Here is a 27,650-nt window from a genome sequence, read left to right on the forward strand (position 1 = left end):
CAGCATCTTAAACATGATAGTATTCTAATCAACTAGATATGAACTGCTGAAAAAACTGCTTAGAGCAGCCTTTGGTCTGAATAACAACATTTTGATGTTCAGACTTGATCCTTCCCCCTGTGCTACACTAACCCAACATCTTTAGGTCAAACATTTAACAGGCACGCTTCTCAGTCAAGCTCCAGATCTTGAATAAACACCATCTCCCTCTGTCCTGCAAGCCCTGTCAAACCCAAAACTCACTCAAATCCCTCTGAGACACCCTGAATGCACTCAGTCTTTCAGGGTGACGTGAATTTCCTGACCATTTCCTCCAAGGCCACACACACGAAAAAAACGAAAGGTCTGCCGCAGTAAAGAGAGAGCGAGTCGCCTTGTGCTACCCCCTCTCACCTTCTAGATGAAAACTCAATTAGCCTTTTCAAACATGCTGACCTGCTCTCTGAGGAAGCTCAGTCTGAAGGAAGCGAGTTACAGGGAAAACATACACAATCGTGTAGGATCAACTGCACCAGACATACTTTAGGTCCATTTACCTTTCCTCTAAATATACAAGCCAACTTGTTTGACAAAAACAAAACAAAATCCTCTGCCAACTGGAAAAGAAACGAATGTCCACATAGAATGGGAGCAAATTAAAATGCAAATTTGACCAAACTTAGCCAAAACAATTAAAAAAAATATGAAGCACAGTGATGGACTTTGAAAGAACATAGATAAAAAATCAGACCAACAGTACTGTAGTTAATTATAGCGCCACCAAGTGGCTTTTTTTGTGTGCCCCCATACATAAGCGTGTAAAATTGGTGAAAATATCTCATTTTGTTAAGTTATGGACATTTAAATGTACGAACACATAAAAAAAATGTACCCACACCTGATTTTGATTGCATTTTTCCCCACTACTATCAAAATTTTGACATTTGGCCATTAGCATATAATCAACAACCTATGTTTCCGATTTTCCTACAGTGGTTTCGTCTCGATCGGACTAACGGTTTCGAAGATATTCACGAATGTTGTTTAAATGCTAAATCACAACATTGCACTAACCATAAGCAAAACCTAGCATGTTTGGTATCGTTGAAAATAAGTGAAAATAAGTCAACCACATCCAAAGTTATAAGCATGTAAATATTTTGGTCCGAAACTTTGCGCCGATGACCCATACAGAGTTTCGTAATGATACATTCAAAATACAGCATTTTACTACAAAATTCAAAATGGCCAATATGGGAAAATTGGATATCATTCGACTTGGCATGATGCCCAGAATTTAATGAAGATATGATTTTTGGACAAACTTCAGAAGTTATAAGCAAAAAAAAAAAAAAATTGTAACTCCGGACCAGTAGGTGGCGCTGTGCCTAAACGCAGCACGTAACATCAGGTCATGCTTGTGATGGTCTGAATACGAGCCTTACATCTATTTTCGCAAACACGACTTAAAATTCGTTCGCACATTTTTCGAAAATGGTTTGAAAAATCAAATTAAATTCGAACAACTTTTTGTCGGCATGGTGTGAAGATGATCTGGTTAAATGTTCGGCCTTGGAGGAGTCCGAAAAAGTAGGTTTTTTTGAAAATTCAAAAAGCGGGAAAATTTTTCATGCATCGAAACGTCTTGAGCCAAAGAATCAGAGGAAAAGGGAATTTAGTTTTTAGCCTTTAAGGATCAAAAGTAATTAGAATAAACATGAGTGAAAGTTTGGACAGTTGGTGGCGCTAGAGAGACTGAGTTACAGACTCCAAAATTGGTATGATTAATGTTGGGACTGACCTCTATCCGTATGCCAAATTTCATAACATTCCTGCAAACGGTTCAATGGGCGGCCATAGACTAGAGCGGAAGAAGAAGAAACGGAAGAATAATAAGAATGCCAACAGATACAATTAGGTGCCTACGAACCTTCGGTGATTGGCCCCTAGTTAGTGTTGGTGTTTTTCTTGGATGCTTACTGGCCCAAGTTAAAAGACTTGTGTTTATGAAAGTCTATCTGCAAAGCGTACATCCGTTCACTGGGAAAAGTAACAGCATGCATATCGCCAACAAGCCACAAGATTTGAGGCATCATGAAGCACAAATTGTGCAGGAAAGTCTGAAGAGTTACCCCATTAAAATCAAAACTGGACTTTAGTGGCTTTTAGTCAATGTGTGTTGGCTTTGAGGCTAATCTATTTGCTAATATACCCTTAAACATACTCTTTCAGCAGATACACAAAATAAACCAAACAGTCTTTCTCTTCCAGGAAATGCACCAAAAATATTGATGACTCATCCTGAATTTACTCATTTTGTTCAATTAAACTAATATAAACTTGCGATTAACTGACTTAAATGAACGACTACTAGTCGACTGGAAAAATCTTTAGTCGGGGGCAGCCCTAAAAATCTCTGACCTCACCACTGAATTTATCGACCAAGTTCAAGGGGGGTTTTATTTGTGAAATAAAGTGTCGCTTCAAATTGCATTTTCCAACCAAACTCCCACCCATTACTCCAGCTTTATCTCTCATTGTCTTTCTCCTCGATCTACTTTGACTGAGCGTTGTGGCCAGCTGTGTAAATTGGCTCCTCGTTTTCTGCTTCAGGGCATTTTAACACTTCTGGGCCAGCATGTGGTGGGGGAACAGGGGAGATGGGAGGGACTTGTGTTAATCTACTGGACAATAGGGGAGACCCCCTTCCAGAGAGAGATAATGGCCCAGCGGCCCGGGAGGGGGCTCCATCTGAGAGGTCTTCTATAATAGAGGGGGCTTTGGAGTGGGAGGGGGGCCAGGCACACCTCCAGGCGACACACGCGTCACAAACAAAGCCATGCAATTTTCCGAGCACCAGTGTTGGAGGACGGAGAGGCGAGGGGTGGAAATGAGGAGACGAGAGGGGAGTTAAAAAGGCAGTTGCAAAACTGCCCCTGGACAGATGGCAAACACGCAAGCAAAGAGAATGAGAGAATGAGAATGAAAGAAAGAGTGACAGATATGATGACACATATTCATAAAGCAGACATTAACAAGCACACAAGCTTCAGATTACAATTACAGATCACAGGTACAGCACACACGCACACAGATGGATGGGTCCAGGAGGAAGCGACTGTATCGCCCGGCTCTTTGTGTATGACACAATAGCCGCTTACATCAGTGTGTGACGGCACATGGAAAACTCTGCCACCCCCCTCTATTCGGGCAAACAGACCAGCTGGATCCACACTGATATCATTCACCGCAAACACACACACACACACATATACAAAATCATCTGCACACAGAGATTTTATTCAGAACACACACAGACACACACACACACACACACACACACACATACATTTTTCCAGATGAAAAATTTTACTTAGAATATTAACTGTTAGAATTGCAAGATATAAACTCCAAATTGCAAGAAAAAAGTCTGAATTAAGATAACAAATTGTGTGATATAGTCGCAAATGTTTGTTATAAAGTCAGAATTGCAAGGAAAAAGTCAGAATTGCAAGAAACAAATCTGAATTGCGAGATAAGAACTCACAATTGTGTGATATAGTCGCAACAGCATGTTTTAAAGTTAGAATTGTGTGATATAAACACATAATTGCAAGAAAAATGTCAGAATTGCAAGAACAAAAATTTTAATTGGAAGAAAAAATTTAGAATTGCGAGAAAAAATCTGAATTGCGAGATTTAAACTCACAATCGTGATATAGTCGCAAATGCGTATTATAAAGTCAGAACTATGTGATATAAATTCGCAATTGCAAGAAAAAAGTCAGAATTGCGAGAAAAAAATCTAAATTGCAAGAAATAAACTTGCAATTGCAAGAAAAAAGTATGAATTACGAGAACAAATTGTGTGATATAGTCGTAACTGCATGTTATAAAGTCAGAATTGTGTGATATAAACACATAATTGCAAGAAAAATGTCAGAATTGTGAGCAAAAAAAGTCAGAATTGCGAGAAAAATCTGAATTGCGAGAAAAAAATCTGAATTGCGAGATTTAAACTCACAATCGTGTGATATAGTAGCAACTGCATGTTATAAAATTAGAATTGTGAGATATAAAGTCAGAATTGTGATATAAATTCGCAATTGCAAGAAAAAAGTCAGAATTGCGAGGAAAAAGTCAGAATTGCAAGAAAAAAATCTGCGAGATATGAACTCACAATTGTGTGATATAGTCATAACTGCATGTTATAAAGTTAGAATTATGTGATATAAACTCAGAATTGTGAGACATAAAGTCAGAATTGTGTGATATAAACACATAATTGCAAGAAAAATGTCAGAATTGTGAGAAAAGTCAGAATTGCGAGAAAAATGTCAGAATTGCAAGAAAAAATCTGAATTGCAAGAAAAATATCTGAATTGCAAGAAAAAAATCTGAATTGCGAGAAAAATCTGAATTGCGAGATTTAAACTCACAATCGTGATATAGTCGCAAATGCGTGTTATAAAGTCAGAACTGTGTGATATAAACTCAGAATTGCAAGAAAAAAGTCAGAATTGCAAGAAAAAAAATCTAAATTGCAAGAAATAAACTCGCAATTGCAAGAAAAAAAGAATTGTGAGATATAATCACACACGCAATCACATTTTTCCAGATTAAAAATGTTCCTTCCAATATTAACTGTAAGAAGATAGATCATGAACAAACATGAAATAAGAATGAAAAACAGTATATTTATAAATGAACATTAGCATGTATTAGACTGTTCATTGTTAGCTCATGATGCCGAACTCAACTAATGTTAACAAAGTGAACCTTATTGTGACTGTTTCCAACTAACTGAAATTCCTTTCTATTTCATCTGCTGACTAAACAATTAAAAATTGATGTCTGTACCTTTCTGTTTTCATCAGTCATGCTTCTATTGAACATGCTGTATTCTCCGTTGACAACAGCAGTCCCTTGCCACTCATTTAGAAATGATGAATGTCTGCTGACTCCACAAAATATTTATAATCAATAGTGGTTGACTTAAAAATTTATCAAAACATATATATCATCAATATTGGTCCACCTCCAAACCGGATGGCTTACACATCTAATATTCTACAGTTTAAATCAAGCATTTACCATCCTTTTATGCAGACTTGAGTGTTGTACCGTTATATACACTTGGCTTTGGAAAGTCAGCTTTCATAGAGATCAACATTTTCACAGAGACTCAACATTTGAATCAGTTCACTGAACAGATTGACTTTATTATATTTTAGGTGAGAATCTTTTTGTGCATTAGTGAGTCATTGAATCATTCATTGAACCATTTGAAAAACAAATTATTCATGACTAAAACATAAAAAATAATCAAAAATTCATATGCATTTCCCCCAGAAAAGTAACAGCATCTCATTTTCTTCCATTTGATCTACTACTACATTCATCAAGCTGTAGAGAAAAGACATCCATATTAAGAGTTTCAATAACATCCTCACACAATTTTATTTGCGTATGATCATCAACATTTGTTACACATTTGCATGTGTAACAAAAACTGTACGAGAATGACTCATGATTCATTCACCTAAAGGACTGAAATCAAAAACCACAGATTTGTTCACAAAGGAAATCCCACTATTTCATATCAAAGCAAACTTAAAGTGAACCGGATCCGGTTTGCACAACAATGTTCTGATGTGAAATTCCCTATTTAAAGCTTTTATATCGAACTGGACACTCATCCTGAGTGTCTGCGTAGAGGTTGTATTTCCTAATTTCCCAGAAATCACAAGGATAAAGATTCACAATTTTTCCACAAAAGAGGAATGTCTGTTAACAAAGTGGGCAAAGCAAACAATCTGACAGGATAAACATGCACAACATAGACAGCCAGCATTCAAAACATGTACCTAAAAACAGACTTCAAAACACGCTCCAGACAACAAACACAGGACATTCCAAATAAAACTTCTCAGTACACAGTCACAGAAACCAATACGACAGACACACTCGAACCACAGACGGCACTCAAACACATGATGTCACCTTCCAATTACGAGAAACAAGCTAACCTAAACTCTGCTCGTACAAACACTGGTCTAAGAGATCTGGCAACAAGCGGCAATGCCTCATTTGATGTCTCTCTGAGTTTCGATCTGAGCGTGATGATTCTGCAGCTTCTTATCAATGACGTCTGGATGTGCAGAGTACGGCGTCAGGCTATAAATTTGGGAAGGGCACAGAATCAATGCCCTAAGTGGTGGAGAAGTGGCGCAGAGCTTAGATGGAAGGATGGGAGATAAAATAAATGATGCATTTGGCACAACAGCCTTCCTCCCTGCCAACATCTTTCCATCTCCTTCATCAGTTCCTTATATTTCGGCTTCACTTTAATCCTCCATTTCAGGTTTAGCTTCTTCCCTACATGATGGTATTCAATTTCAGTTTCCCACCTCTGCCACCTGAGATCTCATACAGCCTTCAAATGATGTGGGAATGATGATGAGACAAGCACAAATAAACACCTCAACGGCATATTTACCAGCTGAGGTATATGGAAGCTTGTTTTCACCACTGAATAAAAAATAAAAAAGGGTGATTGTGAGAGTTACAAAGTCAGAATTGCGAGATATAAAGTCACAATTGCGAGAAAAGTCAGAATTGTGAGAAAAAAGTCATAATCACGTGATGTAAAGTAGCAATTGCGAGAAAAAGAATTGCGAGAGTCAGAATTGTGAGATATAAACTTGCAATTGCGAGAAAAAAAGTCAGAATTGCAAGAAAAAAAGTCAGAATCGCGTGATATAAAGTAAGAATTGCTTGATATAAACTCACAATTGCGAGAAAAGTCAGAATTGTGAGAAAAAAGTCAGAATTGCGAAATATAAACTTGCAATTGCAAGAAAAAAAGCCAGAATTGCGAGGAAAAAAAGTCAAAAATTGTGAGAAAAAAGTCAGAATCACGTGACGTAAAGTAGCAATTAGAGTCAGAATTGCGAGATATAAACTTGCAATTGTGAGAAAAAAGTCAGATTTGCAAGAAAAAAAAACAGAATTGCAAGAAAAAAGTCAGAATTGCGAAATATAAACTTGCAATTCTGAGAAAAAATACAGAATAGCAAGAAAAAATAGTCAGAATCGCATGATATAAAGTCGCAATTGCGAGAAAAAGAATTGCGAGAGTCAGAATTGCGAGATATAAACTTGCAATTGCGAGAAAAAAAGCCAGAATTGCGTGATGTAAAGTAGCAATTGTGAGATATAAACTTGCAACTGCAAGAAAAAAGTCAGAATTTCAAGGAAAAAAGTCAAAATCGCAAGAAAAAAAAGTCAGAATCGCGTGATATAAAGTAAGAATTGCTTGATATAAACTTTCAATTGTGAGAAAAAAAGTCAGAATTTCAAGAAAAAAAGTCAGAATCGCGTGATATAAAGTCAGAATTGCTTAATATAAACTTGAAATTGCGAGAAAAAAGACAGAATTGCAAAATATAAACTTGCAATTGTGAGAAAAAAGTCAGAATTGTGAAATATAAACTTCCAATTGTGAGAAAAATACAGAATAGCAAGAAAAAAATTGTCAGAATCACATGATATAAAGTCAGAATTGCTTGATATAAACTTGAAATTGCGAGAAAAAAGACAGAATTGCAAGAAAAAAGTCCGAATTGCGAAATATAAACTTGCAACTGCAAGAAAAAAAGTCAGAATTTCAAGAAAAAAAGTCAGAATCGCATGATATAAAGTCAGAATTGCTTGATATAAACTTGAAATTGCGAGAAAAAAGACAGAATTGCAAGAAAAAAGTCAGAATTGTGAGATATAAACTTGCAATTGCAAGAAAAATTCTGCATTTCTGACTTTTTTCTCACAATTGAGACTTTATATAACGCAATTCTGACTTTTTTCCTCACAATTCTGATTTGTTAATTATTTGCAATTATCTTTTAGTTGTTTTATTCTGTGGCAGAAACAAGCTTCCATAGAGCTACACTACCATTTAATTTATTTATTTTGTTAATAGTACTTCTATTTAGCAAGTCACTGTTCTACATCCAAACGAGACTTGGAGAGGCACTGAACGGGTTTGTGAACACACTAAATAACTATGACATTTCATTTGTGAACAAACTCAATGAATCAATCATCCATTTAATGAACAAACACTCACTGACAGACTGAACGCATGTTGTTCGTTCAGTTTGCCGCGCGAGTCAATCTTGTTCACAAACAAGGAGAGAAAGGGGCAGAAGAATTATGAATATGTAAAAATATTCAATTAAAATGACGTGAGGACATAATTGAAACATTTAAGCTAATATTGTTGTTTTATATACAGTAGTTTGATTAATGTCATGGCTAGCAGTTAATGGAGGGAGGATCTGCTTTGTTCACAACAAAGCAGAACTCCATTAGTAGATTTGAAGATGCATAAAAAGACAGTCACAGACAGGTTTTGGATGACTCAGATGAGTGAACTGCATGCAAATGAGTCACTGAACAAAATTTTTTGGTCCGAGTCCCTGCGATGAATGACTTTAGGGCTTGAAAATTAAAGTAGCAACATTTGATTGTAAAATTTTGCTAATACAAATTTTACTCCCAATTTTATCATCACATATGATTTCGAAACTCACAACTTTCCAGGAAGAACTGAAGGCAGCATTAGCATTTTAATGCATGTGTTTTCTTAAGCTCTTTAACCTTTCACTTCCTGCCGCAGCTCTGGTGGTTTGGTGTATTTCTGTACACACACACAGATCTTAGAGTTTACCGCATTTCCTCCAAGCCATTTCATTTGAGGTCATGTCCTGTCTAATCTAAGTGCCTTTGTGTGTCCTTGTTCTCTTATTGAGGTCGAGCCCACAGAAGCAGTGGGGTCTCTGTCTCCGTGACTGACTGTGAGGTCAGCGGAGGGCTAAGGGGTCAGGGTTTAATCAGCTTAATGGCTCCTCGTCCATCTCTTTTCCCCCGATGACCCCAAACCCAGACCACTGTGACCCCCACAGCAGCTGTTGATCTGTGTGTGACCCTAAAACCACCCACAATAAGATGATCCACCCCATCCTATTCACTTCACCTCAACAGACCCACATTTGTGTTAATTACTGTATGAGGATAATGCGTACAAAGCCCCACAGGCACTCGTGTGGAATGGATGAGACTGGCACTATCCAATTTAATTCACGCGAATGAACTGAATATCACAAAAACAATTTGAATTTTGTTGGATTATTTTCAAAGTGTTGGGTAGTAATTACTGTTTTACTGTATGTTTTTATGCATTAGAAAGCAGTTTACTTAAGTTTTGTGTCGGGAGTGTGTCAATTAAACGTCTCTCTCTGTAGGCAGATCACTGGGTATTGGAACAGAGCGAGTCTATGCTCCCTATCGTAACCTTGCAATAACATTAATTCAACTTAAGAACGGAAACAGACCTTCTGTTCCAGTCAGGCATTGTTAAGAGCTTATCAGACCGCTGAACAGAACCTGGCTAATTAGCCGAATGTGTGTGTGTTTGTGTTATTCCACTCTCCTTTCCTTTAGTGTTATCGCCACAAAGGCTCTGTTCTGTTTAAGCCAAATAGCCGGCATGTGTTGTGGGTGCCGGCCCCTCGTAATTCAAACCCGGGCTCTGACATACAGCGGATGGGATGGCTGATTTGCTAACTCTATCTGCTGCTACTTCTCTCTCGCTGTCTTTCTCTGAAATATTCAGAGACACACGGGCTCCTGTTACCTGGCTGGCCGGCAGACGAGGGCCGGCGGATCCACTTTCCGACCACAGCATCTCCAAGGGCAACAAGTACGGAGTGTGTGTCCGCATGTAAGAGAGAACTCGCGTTTGTTTGCAATGGTATATGCATATGCAGAAGGTGTAGTTTCTTCTCCCTATCTTACGATGTGTGTGATCACTGCCCTTTGCATTATTTATTGTGCTGCTCCAGGTCTGTATAATCAAACGGCGCCCGATATGTTCAGCTTACACCGTAAGCAACCATTTTGAAGGACACGCGGCCTCATTTGGTCTCATCTGGCTTCTATAAAGCAACACTCCAAAGCAGATGGGACAAAGGGACATACTGAGAGGAGACAAAAAGCCTCCAATATTGGTCTAGACACAATGAATAATAAACTCAGAGTTGACAGAACTTACTTGAAGGCAAAATTCACTTTGAATATAAATGTGTGTTGGCAGGAAAAGGTAAATATTAAAGTATTAATGACGCACAAATATAAATGAGGCCTGCTTGTTGGACACAATGAAGCATAAAGGCCTGATGTAGACTCAGCTCATCAATGTCAAACTTTACTTTTCCAAAATCAATGTCTCTTTCATTGATCGAGTGAATGCATGTTCACCTGGGAACGGATGAGAGCATTGACTGTCACAGAATCGAGCGTGAGGCTGGGTCGACTGAGCCAGGCACATAATCCTTCATGGAGAGAGGAATGCACATGTAAACAACCAAACATGGATCAGAGGTCACCAGAGGTCACATGCCTTCTTCAGGTCAGGTCTGAAGTGGAGAGCCAGAGAAAACATTTATGTAGAAATGTTAGCATTTGCACCGGGGCGATTCTAGGGATAGTTCGCACAATTTCAATAAATCTGACATCATTTACTCAGCATCATGTTGTTCCAAACCTGCATGAGTTTCTTCTTCTGCTGAACACTAAAGAAGTTATTTTGAAGAATGTTATAACCAAACAGCTGACGGCAGCTATTGACTTCCATATTAGGAGAAAAAATACTATGAAAGTCAACGGCTACGTCAATTATCTTTGATGTTTTCAAATCAGTGTTGTTATTAACACTATTAAACATAATCTTTATTAATAAAGCTAAAATCAAATATAAATATTAAAGGGTTAGTTCACCAAAAAATGAAAATTCTGTCATTAATTACTCATGCCGTTCCACACAAATTAAGATATTTTTGATGAAATCTGATGGCTCCGTGAGGCCTGCATAGGGAGCAATGACGTTTCCTCTCTCAAGATCCATTAATGTACTAAAAACACATCTAAATCAGTTCATGTGAGTACAGTGGTTCAATATTAATATTATAAAGTGACGAGAATATTTTGGTGTGCCAAAAAAACAAAATAATGACTTATTTAGTGATGGCAGATTTCAAAACACTGCTTCTTGAAGCATCGGAGCATAAATGAATCAGTGTATCGAATCATGATTCAGATCGCATGTCAAACTGCCAACGGCTGAAATCACGTGACTTTGGCGCTCTGAACCGCTGATTCGACACACTGATTCCTGAAGCAGTGTTTTGAAATCGGCCATCACTAAATAAGTTGTTATTTTGTTTTTTTTTGCTGCACCAAAAATATTCTCGTGGCTTTATAATATTAATATTGAACCACTGTACTCACATGAACTGATTTAAATATGTTTTTAGTACATTAATGGATCTTGAGAGAGGAAATGTCATTGCTGTCAATGCAGGCCTCACGGAGCTATCGGATTTCATCAAAAATATCTTAATTTGTGTTCTGAAGATTAACGAAGGTCTTACGGGTGTGGAACGACGTGAGGGTGAGTAATTAATGACAGAACTAACCCTTTAAGTGTAAAAATTAAACTTAAAAAATTATCAAAAATCAGAAATGCTGTCAAACCTAACTGAAATAAAATAAGTTAAATAAAAAAAAAATATTAAAACTAAAATAAAAATAAAATTACAGCTAAATAGAAATATTAAAAAAAACACACCAAGAAATAAAATAAAAAAAACTAAACATAATTTATTTTTTCGATTAATCAGATTGAAATTTTTAAAATTATTATAAATAAAAAAAAGAAATCAAGAAAAATTCATTCAACAAAGTTATTTCACATCCTGCCCAATGCTGTCTTCCGAATAATGTGTAATATAAAGCCAAATATAAAAACAAATACAGTGAATGTATCTATGTAGGCTATGCTGTACATTATAAGCAAAAAAGGTTAAAGGATTAGTTCACTTTCAAATGAAAATTTCCTGATAATTTACTCACCTCCATGTCATCCAAGATGTTCATGTCTTTCTTTCTTTAGTCGAGAAGAAATGAAGGTTTTTGATGAAAACACTCCATATAGTGGACTTCACTGGGGTTCGACGGATTGAAGGTCCAAATGTCAGTTTCAGTGCAGCTTCAAAGAGCTCTACATGATCCCAGACGAGGAATAAGAGTCTCATCTAGAGAAACGATGTAATTTTCTAAAAAATAAAATAAAATTATGTACGTTTTAACCATAAATGCTCATCTTGAACTAGCTCTCTTCTTCTTCTCTATTAGAATTTCAGCAGTGTAGACGCTGCTAAGTGTATTACTGCCCTCCACAGGTCAATGTTTGAACTAAATTGTCATATACAATATGCTTGTGCAAGTATATAACAATTAGTTCAAACTTTGACCTTTGGAGGGTAGTAATACAATATAAAATGACCAATTGTTTCTCTAGATTAGACTCTTATTCCTTGTCTGGGATCATGTAGAGCTCTTTGAAGCTGCACTGAAACTGAATTTGACCTTCAACCCGTTGAACCCCAGTGAAGTCCACTATATGGAGAAAAATCCTGGAATGTTTTCATCAAAAACCTTCATTTCTTCTCGACTAAAGAAAGAAAGACATGAACGTCTTGGATAACATGGGGTGAGTAAATTATCAGAAAATTTTCATTTGAAAGTGAACTAATCCTTTAAAATACAAACCCAATGTTAACTTGAACGAGGTATGAAGAACCTCATTCCAACAATAGTGACTTTACTGTTACTGGTCTCATAATTATGATTACTTGTGTTACATGTACAATTTTAAAACTAAAATCAAATTCTAACAAAAATATTTTAGCAAAATGTGTATTTTAGTCAGAATTTTTGCGCCATCTATCTGTTTGTCAGTAGACCTAGATGTAAAATGATTGATAATTGTGCTGTATTTGTGCGTGTGTTATTTTGCTATTTCACTGAGGGGCCAAACATTGCCACAGACTACATGGAAACATAATATTTATGACTTCAAAGCTTTTTAGCAATGATAATGGGAGACTTTAAAGTGAATCTTACGACAACAAGTGCTTTGTACATTCATAAAAAAGCACCAAGAGTGTATTGTAAATTCATTTAAAGGAAAAAGAGTCGATATGAAATGGCGTCACAGATGTTTTTGGGTCTAAATTTGAATGCAATGTACCTTGATAGCAAACTGAATGGTATTGAGCTATTTATCTATAATTTGTTTTGTAAACAGGAAGGGCATTTGCGAGGAAATATGTGTTCAGGTAACAAAACAAAACCATTAGGCTCATAAGTAAGGGCCAATCAATATATTCAAAAAATCATTCAGAATTTCACACTGAAGAGAAAGGAAGAAAATAAAGGATCTTGTTTCCATCATGACCCTGAAACCTTTGCGCAAACATTTTTTATGTTTCCATGACAACTGTGAAATGATGGAATGGATGGATAGTAGCACCATGCACAGCGAGAATGGCTTCCATGATATCTGAAGATAAGTGTGGCGGAGAGACAGCAGAGAGAGAGAAGTGTGAAGACCAGAGGCAGAAAAGTAGGGCAAATAAAGAGCTAGGTATAATAAGTGCACTACAGATGTCTCATGTCGCCCCACAATGGCAGCGCTCCCTGCCAAACAGGTCTGTCAATTCACTGCTAAATTTCCCAAGGGACTTTGCAACAGCGCTCGGCACTTCCAGGCCCCTGGTGTGTGGAGCGCTGAGGCGTCGTCTGCTCTACCTGAATTTACCAATGACGAGCGCTGTGCAAACTAGGTCACTGGGTACGGTCAACGACACAGGAGCGCCGACGACTCCCCTGACAGGAAGACTGGTATAAAAATGCAGGTTTTGTGGCAGCTTGATGGCTGTGTTTCTAACCTCTTGTCGCCCTGTTGTAAGAGTTTCCTATTTTGCTGTGCATTATATACTCAAGAGGTGTCAAAAGAAGTATAATGCTGAAACATAAGCAAGAGTTGTACAAAACAAATGAAATTTAGCACAAAAGAACAGAAGTTTATACTCATGAGGGAAAATGTACACTACTGTTCAAAAGTTTGGGGTCAGTAAGATTTTTTGTTTTATTTAAAGGATTGATTTATGATTATGAACTTTAGTTAGTGTGTAATGTTGCTGTTTGAGCATAAACAACATCTGCAAAGTTACGACGCTCAAAGTTCAATGCAAAGGGAGATATTTTCTTTTACAGAAATCGCTTTTTAAGGACTACAACAAACGGCTGATAGGGACTACAATGACCTTCTTCCCAGGTTTGTGACATCACTAACTCTAAAATTTACATAAACCCCGCCCCCGAGAACACACAACAAAGGGGGCGGGGCCATGTTGGGCTGCTTTAGAGAAGAGGAAGAGTTGTTGTAGTAGAGTGTTGTTGTCATGCCGTCATTTTACGCCGGACTGCTTCACAAACGAGGGTCAATTCAACACAAAAGATGAACATGACGGCACATGCTAGTGGATGAGTTGAATCAACTCCACAGCAACTACATCAATTTATCCACTAACCATTCAGAAACGTCTAAAAGTTGTAACTTCTTCCTGAGTCTCTCCATCAGTGTCGACTCCGGTTTGAACAATGTAAGGCTGAACACCGTTACTGACAATCCTCATTTTGGCTGCGTGAGATTCTCCAGCTTTGTTGTTGTTGAGCTGTTAAAGCTCCACCCTCTTCTGGAAAGGGGGCGGGAACAGCAGCTCATTTGCATTTAAAGGGACACACACAAAAACTGTGTGTTTTTGCTCACACCCAAATAGGCAAATTTGACAAGCTATAATAAATGATCTGTGGAATATTTTGAGCTGAAACTTCACAGACACATTCTGGAGACACCAGAGACTTATGTTACATTTTGTGAAAGAGGCATTATAGGTCACCTTTAAAGGGGTACTTCACCCCTGGAAAGATGAATGTGTATTTAAAATTGGTAATTTATGTAGTAGAAATGTGAAATTATTTTTGAATTTGGAGCTTTCTAGACTGAGAAAAGGCGGAAAATGTATTTTTGACTAATGTGGATGAAAGACAACAACTCCCAGAATGCACTTGTTTTGCTACCCTTGCGAGGCCACGCCCAAACCACGCCTATCGGTTACAGGCGGCATTCAGGAAAATTCAAATAAATAAATCGTGAGTTAGTTCATACATTTACAGCGAAATGGTGCTAAATTGCTTTGTACCTGGATGTACACCCAAAACCAGGAAAGGACAAGTAAGTTTCCATCATTTTCCGATTAAGTTAAAGATTTGGAGCGATGTAAACAGTGGCTGCGGGCCATCAAACACCCGAAGTTTGGAGATGACACCGTTATAGAAAACCTAAAAAAACGCAGAATATGTAGTCTCCATTTCAAGCACGAGGACTACGAACCAAATATCTTTGCAATGAAGAGAACCATTCTGAAGGACACCGCGATACCATCTATAATCACTTTCCCAGAGGACGAACAGCCTGGGCATCTGGTACTAATGGTGCGTTCAAGTCCTCCTGGGTAGTTCGTATGTACGAGGTGGGAAGTCGTGTGTACGACGGTAGGTGCATTCAAGTCCCTTTCGTCGGCGTAAGATGGCGGTGTGCCTTCTCTAAATTAATTACACAAAATAACAACACTTCTGCTTCTAGAAAATGTAGAGCAAAGAATGTGCATTAGTTATATGTTGCTTTTTTATGTTTTTAATTAATTTATGATATTTTATATTGTGATGCTATCGTATTTTTGCTGGGAATCAGCTTACTTCTTTGTAAATAGAAAAGCCTGACAATGACACTGCTAAATACCTGTAAGTATTGTGGTATTTTACTATGTTTCTGACTGACACGCCCCCAACTCGTACAGATCGGAGCTTAAAGAAAATTACGAGCTTCCCACTGGTATTTACGACATTGTGGTGGCGTTCATGTCGGTTCTGCTCGTAAATACGATCTTTCCGACGTGACTTGAACGCACCATAAGCGTATTCGCCCATAGGTAAGACTCGCTGATACTAGACTGATAACACAGTAGCCTATATGTAGTGTTGTAGGTAGCAGTAAAACTGCAAACTTAGCAAAGTAACGTTAGATAGACAATTACATATAAGTTGCATATAAGTTGACTGTTATCAAAGTAAAGCCTCTGTTCTGTAAAACTGAGTTTATTTATCTATTTATGCTAACGTTACCACAAACGCCTGTTGCTGTATTGGTTGAGATGACTGCAGAGACCGATAAATTTGCGAGATGAACCACTGACCACTGCAGACAAAATAAAGTGAATTACTGTAAGCTTAAAAATATAATTGACACCCACTTTTGATAAAATCTTTGATCTATGTCCGTGAGTAACCTCAAACGCGCATATGTATGGGCGTGGTGAAAAAATGCGGAACTACCTGCTATTACTGGCTGTAGTTTTAAGCCTCTGGCCAAAAAAGCCTCCGATGACGCAAAATGACGATTTTTGCGTCATCGGAGGCTTTTTTACAGAATAAAAATGCATAAATCTCTCATCTCGGGCTGATATGAAGGGGGAAAGCACGCTAATTCGAAAATACTAGTGGTATTCTACTAATACAAAGCTTAATGCTAAATCCTGAAGTAACCCTTTAAAGAAATGGATACTTTTATGCAGCAAAGACACATTAAACTGATCAAAACTTTAATCAAAATATGAAATAAATAAAAAATCCTAAAAAAATGCATTATGATTTCCACAAAATATAAAGCAGCACAACTGTTTCCAACATTGATAATAATCATAAACGTTTCTTGAGTATCAAATCATCATATTATAATGAATTCTGAAGGATCATGTGACACTGAAGACTGGAGTAATGATGCTGAAAATTCAGCTTCGATCAATAAATTACAGTTTACTATATATTCACATATGTCTCAATATCTCACAATATTAGAGTTCTTACTGTATTTTTGATCAAAGAAATGCAGCCTTGGTGAGCATAACATTTAAAAAAAATCCCAAACATTATTACTAATCAGTAAATATGCAAGAACCAGAATTCACATATGAAATTTATATAATTTAATTACTTTTAATTTAATTATGGATTGCCTCAAGACAAGATGACCTTTACTTATAGATGAAGTTTAAAAAATGTCATTATTTTATATGAAAAAGATCAGATAACATTTTAAGCTGTCATATGGTCGTGTTACAATGTGCCCCACCTATGGGGCATGTTGTCACATTTCACTTCCATTCTTTCAGGGTAAATAAAGAAAAACATAAACACTGTATTAATGAAACAAAACCACATAATTGTACTATACATGTGGGAAATTAATGTGGGAAAAAAGAAATACTCTGAACCTTAAGTGAATTTGCACAAACAGTGTTAGGTTGCTCTCCCCTACTTTCCATTAAAAATATCATATGAATGGCTTTCTTGAAGTTATACATTAAACCTGGACAGGAGAAAGTGTAAATGCTCTGAAAACAATACCTGCAAAGTCACAATTCATTGCAGACAGAAAATGTGTAAATCCCTGTTGTTTGACAGAAAAGTGGACAAAAAGACAAAAGTGCTGCCTATGTAGTTTCCATGTCCCCTACACTAGTGACTCAAGAGTATTTTATTTCTTTCCAAGTAACTCCAATTTTCATGAAATGTACAGCTAACCAGATTGAATCTTTTTTTAAATTCAACTGTAACAGAATACAGTAACCTTTTTAAATTACATTACGTCATTCCAAGTATCCCGTTCCTTCCTAGGTCTAGGTTCATCACATTGATTGAATGTATCAAATAACATCTTCCTGAGAACTGTACTGTAAACGTCTGACCATAATAGCCAAGATAACACTTTACACTTGAAATAGCAAGGTGGCTAGCAGATAACATTATACTCTTAACTCTCCAGGTCATTTTCCACATCTTCTGCGCTTGATGAAGGTTATTCAGCTATGGAACGACAAAATCCTCCTTTGAGATGGTGGATAATACTGCTCCTGTTTATACCCACATGCTATAGCATATTGGCGTAGCCTTGACTTGAACTCCAATGACTGAACTGACTCAAGTTTGTGTTTTTTTAATGAGTACTACGTACTATATTTTACTCATAGGGGCATGAATACTTCATTTAAATTAATTCAGTGACTGAAAGTAACAGGAAATGTTTATGCGCAAGGGGAACAGAGCGTGAAATCCTGCACTTTCGATAGCTTTCATATTCTCTCCCATATCTCTATCTCGAGCACTCCTCTCCATCTCTTTTACTTGCTTGATCTTCACACAAACTGACAGCTATCTTCTCTCTTTCTCTCTTCCCTGAAGCACAGTAGCATGTTGCTAAAGGTGACCCAGCCTGAAATCAATAGGTGCTGCCTGAATTAGTCAGAGACATATGAGGTGGAGCGTAAGCTGAGATTCAGCAAAGCTATCTACACAAACAAATGCTGTGATCAGACTCTCATCATCTCATTTTCTGTGTTCGGGAAATCACTGAATGATGACATCAAAAAAGTTGAGCTTAAAGGGATACTGCATTCGAAAATGAAAAATCTGTCATGGTTTACTCACCCTTGTGTCATTCCAAGTCTGAATGAGTTTCTTTCTTCTGTGGAACACAAAAGTTATTTTGAAGAATATTGGAACTAAACAACATTGGATCTAATTGACTTCTGTTGTACAGATAAAAGAAAAAATGAACGAAATGTAGGGGAGTAAATGACAATTTCATTTTTGGATAAACTATCTCTTTGAATGAACATGTCTTTCATTTCAAAAACATGGATGATGGATGGATGGATGAATGGATGAGCAGACGGATGGTGTATGGATGGATGTGTGGACGCATGGATGGATGATGGATAAGTAGATGGATGGATGGATGGATAGGATAGAAGAAGGATGGATGGATGGATGGATGAGTGGATGGATGAGTGGATGGATAGATGGATGGGTGGGTGGGTATATAGATGATGGATGGGTAAACGAATGGATGGATGGACAGACTGATGGACAGAAGGATGATGGATGAGTAGATGGTTGGACGAATGGATGGACGGATGGATAGAAGGATAGATGGACAGATGGAAGGATGATGGATGAGTAGATGGATGGATGGATGGATGGATGAATGGATGGATGGAAGGATGATGGATGAGTAGATGGATGGATGGATAGATGGACAGATGGAAGGATGATGGATGAGTAGATGGATGGATGGATGGATGAACAGATGGACGGACAGACAGAAGGATAATGGATGAGTAAATGGTTGGACGGATGGATGGAGGGACGGATGGACGGATGATGGATGAGTAGATGGATGGAGGATGGACAGACAGATGGACAGAAGGATAATGGATGAGTAAATGGTTGGACAGACGGATGGAAGGATGATGGATGAGTAGATGGATGGATGGACAGATGGATGGATGGACGGATGATGGATGATGGATGAGTAAATGGATGGATGGACATATGGATGGATGGATGGACGGATAGAAGGATGATGGATGAGTAGATGGATGGACGGATGGATGGACAGAAGGACGGATGCATGGACAGACAGACAGACAGATGGACAGAAGGATGATGGACGAGTAGATTGATGGATGGATGGACGGATGGACAGATGGATGGAAGGATGATGGATGAGTAGATATATGGACGGATGGATGGATGGAAGGATGATGGATGAGTAAATGGATGGATGGACAGATGGACAGATAGATGGATGGAAGGATGATGGATGAGTAGATATATGGATGGACAGATGGATGGAAGGATGGATGGATGGATGGACAGATGGATGGACAGAAGGATGATGGATGAGTAGATTAATGGATGGATGGATGGATGGATGGATGGATGGATGGACGGATGGACAGATAGATGGATGGAAGGATGATGGATGAGTAGATATATGGACGGATGGATGGACGGACAGATGGATGGATGGAAGGATGATGGGATGAGTAAATGGATGGATGGACAGAAGGATGATGGATGAGTAGATTGATGGATGGATGGACAGATAGATGGATGGAAGGATGATGGATGAGTAGATATATGGACGGATGGACAGATGGATGGATGGAAGGATGATGGATGAGTAAGGATGGATGGATGGACGGAAGGATGATGGATGAGTAGATTGATGGATGGATGGACGGATGGACAGATAGATGGATGGAAGGATGATGGATGAGTAGATATATGGACGGATGGACAGATGGATGGATGGAAGGATGATGGATGAGTAAATGGATGGATGGACAGAAGGATGATGGATGAGTAGATTGATGGATGGATGGACGGATGGACAGATAGATGGATGGAAGGATGATGGATGAGTAGATATATGGACGGATGGACAGATGGATGGATGGAAGGATGATGGATGAGTAAATGGATGGATGGACAGATGGATAGATGGATGGATGGACGGACAGAAGGATGATGGATGAGTAGATGGATGGACGGATGGATGGGCAGATGGATGTAAGGATGGATGGATGGACGGATGGATGTAAGGATGGATGGATGGACGGATGGATGGACAGAAGGATGATGGATGAGTAGATTGATGGATGGATGGATGGATGGATGGATGGATGGATGGATGGACAGATAGATGGATGGAAGGATGATGGATGAGTAGATAGATAGACGGATGGATGGACGGACAGATGGATGGATGGATTCTGCATAGATCAGAGGGAAGAGTATATAGATGAGGCTATAGATTGTAATACTTCTTACCCTTACATAAAAAGTGAAACAATTAGAAATCAAATTCACCTTATCCAGTCAGTAAATACATAATAAGAGTCTAATAAGAGCTGCAGTGGCAAATATCTGAACCAGACCCAGTTTATAGAAACACAAAACAAGACAATACATTCAGATATCTAATTTGATTAACAGCAAAATATCTGCACAACACATCAGTCGGTCTCAGCATATAGGCTCAAGGGGTTTTGACCCAGTTTTTCTCCCCCATAAATGAAGAAAAATGAATGAATAAATAAATAAGCGAAAGGGGGCTTGTGCTGTGTTCGGTGAACTCTGCTCACAGCATTAATGATTAATGCCTCTCCTCTTAAGGGCTTCCTGTGCGTGAGATCACTCCGCTGCTGTATACAAGTGACGTAAGTGCAACTCAATTACACAGAACAACAAACTCTCAAACGCACACAACACGCATTTACAGAAATAAAATCGAGACCTGCCTACAAACTGGAGCAGCACATTTAAAGACGCTCAAAGACATCTGAAAAGTGAGCCATCAACAAGGCAAGCCATCACTTGTGACCTTGTAGCAAATGAAAGCTTTGCTCTCTTTATTTGACAGAAAGCAGGCTCAGGAATCGCAAGGGTATCACATTCTCCAGATAGAAGATGATACAGGTCTACACACACAGACACACCTCATTTAACAGCTATCACACAAACACATCTTAAATTAGCTTCTCCTTCACCAACACACGGACTCGCTATTTTACAACATGCAGTATGTCACGCTAAATAACAATTATCTGGACACCAGCAGTAAAACGTCACCCCACTGTCATCTAAATGTAAATAAGACCACAGCTGCTCTCATTGAAGTCATAAATGAACAACACTAAAGGGGCTATATCATGAACACATCTATTTTGTTAATGTTTTGAAATTGTCTTATTCTGTAATCTGTGACTTTATGACATTGCAAGTATGAATACATTAACAAAAGGTCAGTGGCATTTTTTTGTCTCGAGATGCACACCAGTACTTTTTTTTTTTAATAGTGAATGTTTATAAAAGCTACTTAAATGTCCTAATTGAACTAAGTTCTAACCCTGGCTTAATCTAAGCCCTGTCTGTGAAACCAGGCCTATAAGTGTTAACTTTAAGTGAGCATTAGATGGGGGAAAATGGGGGAAAAGAACATGCACAATTAAATATCAGATAAAAGCAAAAACATATCCAATACTGACCGATACAAATGAACAACAGATAACCCATACGGTACCAATATATTGTGCATCTCTAAAATGTAGAGTAGCAAAAATGGCACAGTAATTAGAGGATGGAAATGATGAGCTTGGCCCACCTTGTCAATAAAGGCACCAACAACCACCAAACTGTCAGCTCAATATGGCCAGTGCACTGGCGTTAGACAAGTAGGCCTTATATAACACTAATGTAAGGCCACGTTCACAAAGCAGCAGAATACAGTACAATTATTCACACACATTCAATATATTTACAGAAAATTTGTTATATTTATACATGTAATATTTTTATTTATATATAATACAAATTATATAAATATATATACAGTATATACAAGCAAATACTTCTTAAATATATACGTGTATGTGTGTGTATTTACATGCACATAATAATTAAACATAGTATACACACATATATTATGTAAACACAAACTTTTATTTTGGATGCGATTTATCGCGATTAATCGTTTGACAGCCCTACCTTATATGTTCAACAACAAAACAGGACAATTTCACGCACTGAAAATGTCAGAAACTGTCAGTAGAAGTGTTCAGCCTTATATGTTCAACAACAAAACAGGACAATCTCACGCACCGAAAATGTCAGAAACTGTCAGTAGAGGTGTTCAGCCTTATATGTTCAACAACAAAACAGGACAATCTCACGCACCGAAAATGTCAGAAACTGTCAGTACAGGTGTTCAGCCTTATATGTTCAACAACAAAAAAGGACAATCTCACGCACTGAAAATGTCAGAAACTGTCAGTAGAGGTGTTCACCCTTGTGTTCAACAACAAAATAGGACAATCTCACGCATCGAAAATGTCAGAAACTGTCAGTAGAGGTGTTCAGCCTTATATGTTCAACAACAAAATAGGACAATCTCACGCGCCGAAAATGTCAGAAACTGTCAGTAGAGGTGTTCAGCCTTATATGTTCAACAACAAAACAGGACAATCTCACGCGCCGAAAATGTCAGAAACTGTCAGTAGAGATGTTCAGCCTTATATGTTCAACAACAAAACAGGACAATCTCACGCGCCGAAAATGTCAGAAACTGTCAGTAGAGATGTTCAGCCTTATATGTTCAACAACAAAACAGGACAATCTCACGCGCCGAAAATGTCAGAAACTGTCAGTAGAGATGTTCAGCCTTATATGTTCAACAACAAAACAGGACAATCTCACGCGCCGAAAATGTCAGAAACTGTCAGTAGAGGTGTTCAGCCTTATATGTTCAACAACAAAACAGGACAATCTCACACTGAAAATGTCAGAAACTGTCAGTAGAGGTGTTCAGCCTTATGTTCAACAACAAAACAGGACAATCTCACGCACCGAAAATGTCAGAAACTGTCAGTAGAGGTGTTCAGCCTTATGTTCAACAACAAAACAGGACAATCTCACGCACCGAAAATGTCAGAAACTGTCAGTAGAGATGTTCAGCCTTATATGTTCAACAACAAAACAGGACAATCTCACGCACCGAAAATGTCAGAAACTGTCAGTAGAGATGTTCAGCCTTATATGTTCAACAACAAAACAGGACAATCTCACGCGCCGAAAATGTCAGAAACTGTCAGTAGAGGTGTTCAGCCTTATATGTTCAACAACAAAACAGGACAATCTCACACTGAAAATGTCAGAAACTGTCAGTAGAGGTGTTCAGCCTTATGTTCAACAACAAAACAGGACAATCTCACGCACCGAAAATGTCAGAAACTGTCAGTAGAGGTGTTCAGCCTTATGTTCAACAACAAAACAGGACAATCTCACGCACCGAAAATGTCAGAAACTGTCAGTAGAGATGTTCAGCCTTATATGTTCAACAACAAAACAGGACAATCTCACACTGAAAATGTCAGAAACTGTCAGTAGAGGTGTTCAGCCTTATATGTTCAACAACAAAACAGGACAATCTCACACTGAAAATGTCAGAAACTGTCAGTAGAGGTGTTCAGCCTTATATGTTCAACAACAAAACAGGACAATCTCACGCACTGAAAATGTCAGAAACTGTCAGTAGAGGTGTTCAGCCTTATGTTCAACAACAAAACAGGACAATCCCTACGATGACGTCATCATAGGAGGAATCTGAACACCTTATAAACGTGAATTTTGCATAATAGGTCCCCTTTACAGAACTCTTTATGCCAAAAAAATTCTATATAAAGGAGAAATCTTAAGTCTTAAATGATAATACATTATTTCATTTTTTTTTTTTAATACTAGCTGTTTCATTCATAAAATTTAATTAAAAAATGAATTAAAACACAATTCATTAAAATTAAATCCATAAAATGATGGGAACCCCTAAACAGTTCTAGTGCCTGACCGATCGCTTTAAGGTTCCATATAGAACCTTTTCTTTTAAGAGTTTTTTTTTTTTTTTTTTGTGCTAGAAACATTGACTAAATTTATAAGTGGAAGAAAGTTATTAGACAATGATTAGGAACATTGACTCACAGGTAGAAAAGTGCTCTCCAACATATAATAAACAACAGAACTAACCAGATCTATTCCTAGGGTGACTCGCTCCCTTTAGATGCAGTGATATAAATATAGTTCAGGAGGACAGGTGAGTCTGTGCCATGTCGTGGTGGATGTGGACAGGTTCTGTCAGGCATGGTCTGTTCTGTGCTTGGCACTTTTCGAGTGTCAGAACCACAATGTATGTCAGCATTCGGCTCCCAGGGGGTGAGCCTGCAGAGTGCTGAATGGCGTTGTTTGTGAGACTGGATGGGTGGGATTGTGTGTGGCGTGAACTCTTGCTGAGTCTGCATCCCCTGCTGTGCCTGACAGCAGTAGCTCAAACTGCATCAAGTCTGCTTGATGAGAGAAAACAGAGAGCTGAAAAAGCACATTAAAAATATCCAGCTCTTTTGGCTGGCATTGTTGAATGTTTCATAAAGAGAGCTTGCTGCATTGTAATGTACTACAGAAGCACCTATGTAAAACACATGTGTGCAACAATGCTGTAACATACGATCTGAGAAGAGCAGAACAGGCTTTGTTTTCATCACAAAGACCAGCCATCCTCTTACCCATCCTGTTCTGCCGTTATGCCTCAAACATATTTAGAGCCGCCGGAAGGAAAGAAGAGCCAGCAGTATCATTTTCAAACCAGTGTGTAATTCAGAGACCCTTTTATGCTTTCTGCTTTGCTTTACTCTACTGGAGATAGAGAGAGAGAGAGACAGAAAGGGAGAGACTTTATATTGAGAGCCCATCTGTCAGTCTCTTTTCTGAATATGTCCATATAATTCTATTTTATTACTCCCAAAGGGGAAAAAGGATGAAAGAGAGTGCAAGCGTGAAGGAAAAAGGACTGAAAGGAAATTGGCGCAAGTGTGAAACCTTAATGAAAGAATGAGATCAAGAGAGGAACGTTCGCTAATAAGCACTTGGATAATCGACATTGTGAGCTACAGGGAATGAATGACAAGAGAGAAAGAGAGGAACAGCGTAAAGACGGAGAAACTAAAACTAGGTGAAAACATTTTTGATACCTGGAAAGAACTGAAACTTAAAGGAGTGGTTGATTATGATTTGACTTTTTTAACTTTAGTTAGTGTGTAATGTTGCTGTTTGAGCATAAACAACATCTGCAAAGTTACGACGCTCAAAGTTCAATGCAAAGGGATATATTTTCTTTTACAGAAATCGCTTTTTAAGGACTACAACAAACGGCTGGTAGGGACTACAATGAGCTTCTTCCCAGGTTGGTGACATCACTAACCCTAAAATTTGCATAAACCCCGCCCCTGAGAACACACAACAAAGGGGGCAGGGCCATGTTGGGCTGCTTTAGAGAAGAGGAAGAGTTGTTGTAGTAGAGTGTTGTTGTCATGCCGTGATTTTACGCCGGACTGCTTCACAAACGAGGGTCAATTCAACACAAAAGATGAACATGACGGCACATGCTAGTGGATGAGTTGAATCAACTCCACAGCAACTACATCAATTTATCCACTAACCATTCAGAAACGTCCAGTTTCATTCTAAAAGTTGTAACTTCTTCCTGAGTCTCTCCATCAGTGTCGACTCCGGTTTGAACAATGTAAGGCTGAACACTTTTGTCATTTTGGCTGCGTGAGATTCTCCAGCTTTGTTGTTGTTGAGCTGTTAAAGCTCCGCCCTCTTCTGGAAAGGGGGTTTAGCAGCTCATTTGCATTTAAAGGGACACACACAAAAACTGTGTGTTTTTGCTCACACCCAAATAGCAAATTTGACAAGCTATAATATATGATCTGTGGGGTATTTTGAGCTGAAACTTTACAGACACATTCTGGGGTCACATATTACATCTTGTAAAAGGGACATTATACGTCCCCTTTAAATATCTCTATCTCTCCATTTGAATAAATGTTCAGAGAAATGTAAAAAACCAAATGAAAGACGAGAGAAAGGCACTGCGGTGTCACCAGCTGTCCTAAGATCACCGGACTCTGCTAGTGATGAGTTTGTCTGTTCAGGCAGACAGATAAATGGGCTCTGTCACAATGCTGCAGCTTCCCTCCACCCCTTATGACAGCACATCCGTCAGTCTCACAGAGACCCACATCAAATTATCCAAATTAAAACGGGCTTATCGTGGCATCTGGCCTCATCCCTAAGGACCCCAGAACAGCTGAGCTCAAAGCAGACCTTCATAATGACGCCATGACCAGATCACATTATACTATGGTATGATGCCATCCCACATCAATCAGGTCAAAAGTCAAATAAGTTCACATGGCTCATTCAGATCAGTTTGTATTGTATCTTATTATGGTGTATATCAGGGCTTTGTGAGGTGGATCTGGTTCAAGACACATCCTATGTGCAAGAAAAGCTTTAGTTACACTTAAACACAAGGGAGATGGAGGAAGTTCACCTGAAAGCATAATAAGCCTCCAGCGTATTTGTGCTCATATTCACCTGGGAAAGTCTGACTGTACACACTCAAATATCATAACAATGGGCCATTTCACAGAACATCAGATAGATAGATAGATAGATAGATAGATAGATAGATAGACAGATGTAGTAAAGGACTCTTACCTCACACTGAAGCAGCTCTCAACAAAGCAAAAACTGAGCGCGAGGAATCCCCTCAATCTCAGTGAAATCCCTCCAGCGTCACGTGATTCTCCTGGAGGAAAATACATTTGCATTTTCATAAGAACTCGATAGTCATCCAACCGACACAATTATCTGTATTTGAGAGGTAATGGAGGAGCGAAATAGATAACATGACGTGAGGAATGGATCTGTTTAAACTCAACATAAAACTTACACAGAGGGACTGTATGCGTGATAAGACAAAATTGTGATAAGGGAATACGTGGGCCGGGTTACTGACCGGAGTAAATTACAGCAATTTCCGTCTGAAATAACAACTGTGGTTCAGAGTAATAAGTGAAATAAGATTTCACAACGACGATGCTTAAGCAAACACAATGCAAGGAAGAAAAATGGTTTCTATTTGTATCTTGTTAATGAGAAATCACGTCCAACAACAGTACACAAACCACATGCACGTGTGAACTTCGAAAGAAAAAAAAACACTGGCACGCGCTTGAGTAACAGACATTCTTAGCAACTAATATATACACTACCGTTCAAAAAGTTTGGGGTCAGTAAGATTTGTTTAATGTTTTAAAAGAAGTATCTTCTGCTCACCAAGCCTGCATTTATTTGATTAAAAATACAAACAAAAATAGTAATATTGTGAAATATTATTACAATTT

General features: G+C 38.2%; 1 protein-coding gene across 1 annotated transcript in view; it reads right to left on the minus strand.

The window, feature by feature from the left end:
* Positions 1–27,650, minus strand: part of spsb4a (splA/ryanodine receptor domain and SOCS box containing 4a) — a 93,492-nt gene that overhangs the window by 63,263 nt on the left and 2,579 nt on the right. Inside the window, 1 exon segment of the mRNA XM_048162925.1 lies at positions 26,962–27,052. The gene's annotated coding sequence lies outside the window, so the exon portion shown is untranslated.

This window comes from Megalobrama amblycephala, linkage group LG17, assembly GCF_018812025.1.
Source record: "Megalobrama amblycephala isolate DHTTF-2021 linkage group LG17, ASM1881202v1, whole genome shotgun sequence".
NCBI classification, from domain to species: Eukaryota; Metazoa; Chordata; class Actinopteri; order Cypriniformes; family Xenocyprididae; genus Megalobrama; species Megalobrama amblycephala.